This window comes from Ochotona princeps, chromosome 15 (genome assembly GCF_030435755.1).
Source record: "Ochotona princeps isolate mOchPri1 chromosome 15, mOchPri1.hap1, whole genome shotgun sequence".
Classification (NCBI taxonomy): domain Eukaryota; kingdom Metazoa; phylum Chordata; class Mammalia; order Lagomorpha; family Ochotonidae; genus Ochotona; species Ochotona princeps.
This window is the reverse complement of record NC_080846.1, coordinates 29,719,164-29,725,163: the sequence shown is the minus strand read 5'-3', so window position 1 is coordinate 29,725,163 and position 6,000 is coordinate 29,719,164.

The following is a 6,000-nucleotide window of genomic DNA, read 5'->3' as shown; positions in this document are numbered from 1 at the left end:
ACATCTTCCAGGTCTCCCACACGGGTGCAGGGTCCCAATGCATTGGGCCATCCTCAACTGCTTTCCCAGGCCACAAGCAGGGAGCTGGAAGGGAAGTGGAGCTGCCGGGATTAGAACCGGCGCCCATATGGGATCCCGGGGCGTTCGAGGCAAGGACTTTAGCCACTAGGCCATGGCACCGGGTCCCGGGCTCCTCACTTTAGATTGGCTCAGCTCCAGCCATTGTGGCCATTTGGGGAGTGAATCAATGGATAGAAGCTCTTCCTCTCTGTCTTTCCTCCTCTCTTCATATCTGACTTTTCAATAAATTAAACAAAAAATCCTAAAAAGAAGTTCATGGGAAATGGAATCAAAAGATGCTTATAGTGTTACAAAAAATTGAAATTTATGTATAGTTTTCTTTCCATAAAATAGACTGTCCATGAACTTTCTGAAGATCCCTTATACTTAGGTTGAATACACATTTGGAGTTGTCTAAGAGCCACATACAGTTCATTCTAATCAAAATGTAGCGAAATCATTCTGGGGAATTGATCAAATCTGACAAAGTCTACTCAAAATGTTGGGGTTCACCCTAACCTTAGAGATAAAAGAGTTAAGAATATATGTTCTTTTTAAGATATATGTATCATAAGTAGAAGACGTTAAAATATAAGACAAAATATAAGACTATGTCTATATTTAAGAATATGTATAAAACAAGAAAAGCTGATTATTTCTGGATTTCTTTACTTGTAAGGAAAATAAACTTCTATGTAGTTTAAGTTACAGCTACTTGGGTTTTTTTGTTGTTGTTGCTGTTATCCATAGCCTAACAAAACTTAGGAAAGGAATGAAGAAAGCTATCCCTAAGAATGTCTCATAGCAACAACGTGACAGACATCACCACTGAACCTCATTTTTAGAAAATTGTTAAGCAGTGCCTTCAGGAACTCGTCTATGCTCTGGGTTCTGTCGTGACAGTTAGACATCACAGTTGTATTATTTCTGTGGCAAAAGCATGTGGCCAAGGTGCCTGAGGCGGTCAGGACACTGCAAGGCTCACGGCTCTTATCGGTCTTCAGCTGCATCCTCAGGTGTGTTGCGCGTTTGTGGCCAGTGCAAGCCAGGCAGTGCCCGTCTGCACACTCCAAGCACTGGCGAGAGACAGAAGTGTTCACCTATTGTTAAGCGCCTACTTTCTGTTTGTGAGTTTGCAAGATACAGGAATTGGTTTCTGGGTAATAACTATTTCCTGTGCTAGCTCTGCCTTTCCTAGCTCGAATATGTTAGATTTCAATAAATAATTCAGTGATTTTAACGTAATCCCACACCTCTACTACCTCAGTTGAAGAAAACAAATACAACTATTAAATAAATAGCAAAGAGCAATTGATTTGAGATGTTATGGTAGTGGGAATAATACCGCAGCCCAAAACAACTTCTGGAAAGCTTGGAAGTTAATACACAGATTAGTGGCTTTGTGTTTTAAAATAGCTCATATATTTAGCCCTTGAGAAATATAATATGATAAAGAATTGACTAAGGTGGTTTCTTCAGCTCATTTCAGCATTCATTCAACTGTTGACTTAACAAATGGTATTAAGTACCAACTAGATGCAAAACACTATGCTTTATGCTGGGCAGAAATATTCCTTGCCTTCAAGGACCTGCAAGGAATTCAAGGATTCCAGGGAACTTCTGTATTCTCTGCTAAAAGTATTACTGGTAATCTTATTTCCATAAAGATTGATAAAGGTCAAACATGGGAAAAGAAACTTAAAATCAGTTAATTTATATATACACACCCCAGTGTGATGGCTCAGTGGCTAAATCCTTGCCTTGCGAAGTGCTGGGATCCAATAACAATACCAGTTCACGTCTTGGCTGCTCCACTTCCCATTCAGCTCCCTGTTCGTGGCCTGGGAAAGCAGTAAAGGATGGCCAAAGCCTTGGGACGCTGCACTCAAATGGGAAACCCGAGAGAAGCTCCTGGTTCCTGGCTTTGGATCGGGTCAGCTCTGGCCATTGCGGCCACTTGGGGAGTGAATCATCAGATGGAAGATCTTCCTCTCTGTCTGTCCTCCTCTCTGTATATCTGACTTTACAATAAAAATAAAATAAATATTTAAGTGTTTTGTGTGCATATGCGTGTGCATATGCACGTGTGTGCAAACCTTCATGGTATAGCTGCTCCTATAGGAACAGAGGGGTATCGCCAGGGAAAAGGGTGCTCTGGACAGTAGCGAGTTTCCCCCTTGCCTCATTGTGCACACCTGCTGAGACCCAACCGATCATGCCCTCTTCCACACTTGGGGGTGCTCACAAAAGCTAGACTGCTCGAACACCCACTTCTTGGTGGTTCATGGAGAGGGGAGTGCAGTCCCATCAGCGACTCTCCCACACCTTGTGTCCTCGCTGCCACACCAGGTGACATAGATAGAAGTTAGATTACTTATTAAAATCTGAGGGTCCCACTTCCCCAATAAATATCCAGTGCTGGGGTCCTCTGTCCCTTTCCCTGCTGTTCTGTTCTACTAGTGAAGTACTCTGACTTTGCAATCCAGAATCTAATTTTTACATTGGAAGAAGTGGAGGAGTGGAGAGGGCTCTCCTGCTGTTTTACTACTGCAGCCATTGCTTGCAAAGCAGACAGCACTTCTTGGAAATGTAGCTGTGTATAACCCCAGGCTTAGGAAGCATTTTTAGAGTCAAATGATAGAAACGTATTTCTACTTGTTTTGGCATGTTAGCAGCATTTTGTCTTCTAGGTATGAAGTTCTGATCAATAAACTTTGGAATAGTCTAACTAAATGAACATAAAACTTACAGCACCAGCCTGTTATGACAGGTAGTCAAAATTAATCTTCCTGCGAGAAGCGCTGGGTTGTCATTCCTCTGACTGAATCAATCAGTGGGGAGGTGCTACACCCCACTCCGAGCCAGCCCCCAAGCCTGACAATCTGTGTTTTTCAAAATGCAAGACTGTCTCCAGCTGCCTATCAAACAGCGTATTTCTCACACCAGAGAGAACATATTGGGTTTTTTTTTTAGCTATTTAAACACTTAAGATGGTAAGAGGCGTAAGTTTCACAGACTAAATGAAAATGTGTGTAGTACATAGTGTGTGGTAAGTGATTTGTGATAGGCACCCAATAAATGATTGTTATTACAATAAGTTTCGAGATCATAGGAGTTTCAATATACTAATTGAAGTAGCATAGGAAAAAAGAACATTGTCTCTTCATTCTAGACCTGGTGATTGAAAAAAAAAAAAACTAGTAGACTTAAATAATAGTAGCTGATTGTTATCTTATTCAACAGAGCTGAATGTATACTTTTATATCTAACCTATGTGACCTTGGACAAATCAGTTACTGTTCTTTGGATGTTTCTGCCCCCATCTGCAGCTTAACACCTGGACAGGATGATTGTTCATGTCTTCGGTAGCTGACATCTGGGGCCCCGTTGCAGATAGATAAAGCCTTTTAATGCCTTGGTTAAGTCATCCTCTGTCATCATTTGCCCTCTAGTGGCAAAAGTCCAGAAGAACATTCCTAATGAAAAAGTTTCCTGGTTGCATCCCTTCAGAATTAGATGAATGTTTTAAGAAATGCCTACCCTTGCTTCAATATTGTATTAGCTAGAATTAAGTCCAAATGACCCCAAAATTAATAGCATGAAACAATAAAATGTTCCTGAAGGGTTAGGAATTGACGAGCAGTTTATCTGAGAGCTTCTGGCGATCAAGGTGTCAGCAGGTGGGGCAAACGCCTGACCATGCAGCGAGACTGGAGGACCTGCTCCCCATGTCTTCCTTCGGCCCTCGCCAGGAGGAGCTCTACCTGAGGCAGCTCATAATGTGACAGTCTCTGGAATAAGCCATCCCAGAGAGAGAGAGAGAGAGTGAGAGAGAGAGAGAGAGAGAATGGGTAGTGATGGTTAAGAAGACAAGGGGAGAGGGGAGAGAAGGAAGGAAGGAGGAAGGGAAGGCGTGAGTGTATAATGTCAGCATTCTCTGCGGTGGGAGCACATGTTCAGGCCAGCGGTGGCGATGCTATTGCCTACATAGAAAGCATGTGCTAACTGACCAAGGTGAAGTCCCTCCTTCCTCTTTTCCTCTTGGGGAGCCTTAACAGCAGGACGGGTGCTTGTAAGATCAGATCCAGGCTTCTGAGACTTCTCCCAGGTTGCTTTTAAGGCAAACGTGCTTAAATGGATGGCCTGCTTCTCTAGGGGTTCTACGCTGTCTCACAGTTTATGTGAGTTTCTGTAAAAGGGACCTGTGGATTTCACCTCATTAGTAAAAGAACCAGTAACACAAACAATCAAAATCATGGTTGGATGATAAAATATAAGCTTGAAATCTCCTAGTATATCCAAGTAATTAGCATTTGAAATTAGAGAATTAAAACAATATGGAAGAAATGTTGCCATGTTACTACTGCCCTGAAATCAATATTTAAATGTAAGTCCATTAAGTGTTTAAAACACTTCATCTAAAAATGTTTATTTCATTGCTTGCCATCTGCTGTTATTGCTGTCTCAAGGATGGTAGAGGCAGGGAAGTTGACTGAATGAGTGAAGACAGTTCAAATATTCTTCTAATGTCATATATATAAATGATAGACTGTGATCTGCTTGTTCTGCTTGCTTAAAATAATAACTCTCAGCAGCATCATTACATTTCATATGCCTCTGATTAAATCTTGAATATTCATGCCTGCATTTGAAAGCCTTCTGTTGCTATGGTGGAAACTAATATCGTGAAACATGTTCCAGCTTTCCTTGCAGGGGAAGAATATTAGAACTGAAAGTTAAACCAAAGCTGTTGTTTATCAGTGAGAACACCACCAAGATAGGGAAGATTGCCCTGGAAGTAGAGGCTGCATTAGCTTCCAATGATACAAGAATGCTCATTGGCCTGGGGCCTAGAGAGACTGATGTTCAAGAAGAGAGGAGTGTTGTTGAACAACACAGTCCACCACAGGCAAAAGCCCTGGGTTTTGACACTACGGATTCGAGAATGATAGAGGCGCAGCTGGGGTCAAAGGAGCAGGATTGCCCACCAAGGAGCGGGGTATAATAAAACAAGCACATCTGGAAACTCTGGCCTTTGTTATCAGGCGACCGCTTCCGTGGGCAGCGAAAAGAGGTGCAGAATAGCTTTGTTTTCGTGATGTGCATGGATGGGAGCGAGATGCTGATTGGCTCTTTTAAATAGAACCCTACACATTCAGAAGGCTTGCAAACTAGGCTTTCTCAGTCTTGGCACTTGGGCATTTTAGGTTAGATAAATTCTTGGACAGGTGCAAATTTTGTTTAGATGCCACCCTAGACCTACCAAATTATAAACTGGGTGTGAAGTCTCCTCCCCCTAACACCTCAGCATGTGATCCGGAAGTTGATTAAGGTTGGCCAGGTGCCTACCCATGATGAAGTTGCTGGTTAGCAGTCAAAACAGTGTACCATATCTCACATCCAGAGAGCTTGCTGCATGTGGGCTGGGAGGAAGGGGCTGCACATAGCAGTAACCATGGTAATGACACAGGGGATGTCCAACTGCCCGATGGAGGCACTCCAACCCTGGCCAAGAGTGTGGCTCAAATTCCCCAGGAATTCACATCATCCACGATTTCATCCAGAAGGTTTATTGACATATTCCATTTCTAAAGGCAGGTGTATACGATAACTAGTTTACAGCTAGGGTACGGTGTTGTTCTTTTTCCTTCTTGCCTGTTGTCACAGGTCTGTTTTCTTAATGCAACCACTTGGAGTTCAAAGAGACCTTGTTTCCATAGCCACAAGTTGTATAATTGTGGTGCTGACAGGTATGTGTTGATGTAAGGTTTTAAACATTTCTGTAAAGCTAACTGGAGCAGAAACCATCTTATGTATGCTAGAAAATAAAACATATCAATCCTGTGTTTGAGAAACCCTAGCTAGATGGTTTTTAAAAAATGAGCCATAAAAGGTACCATGCAAAAGTCATTTTTAAATTTTTTTTAAGATTTATTTTAT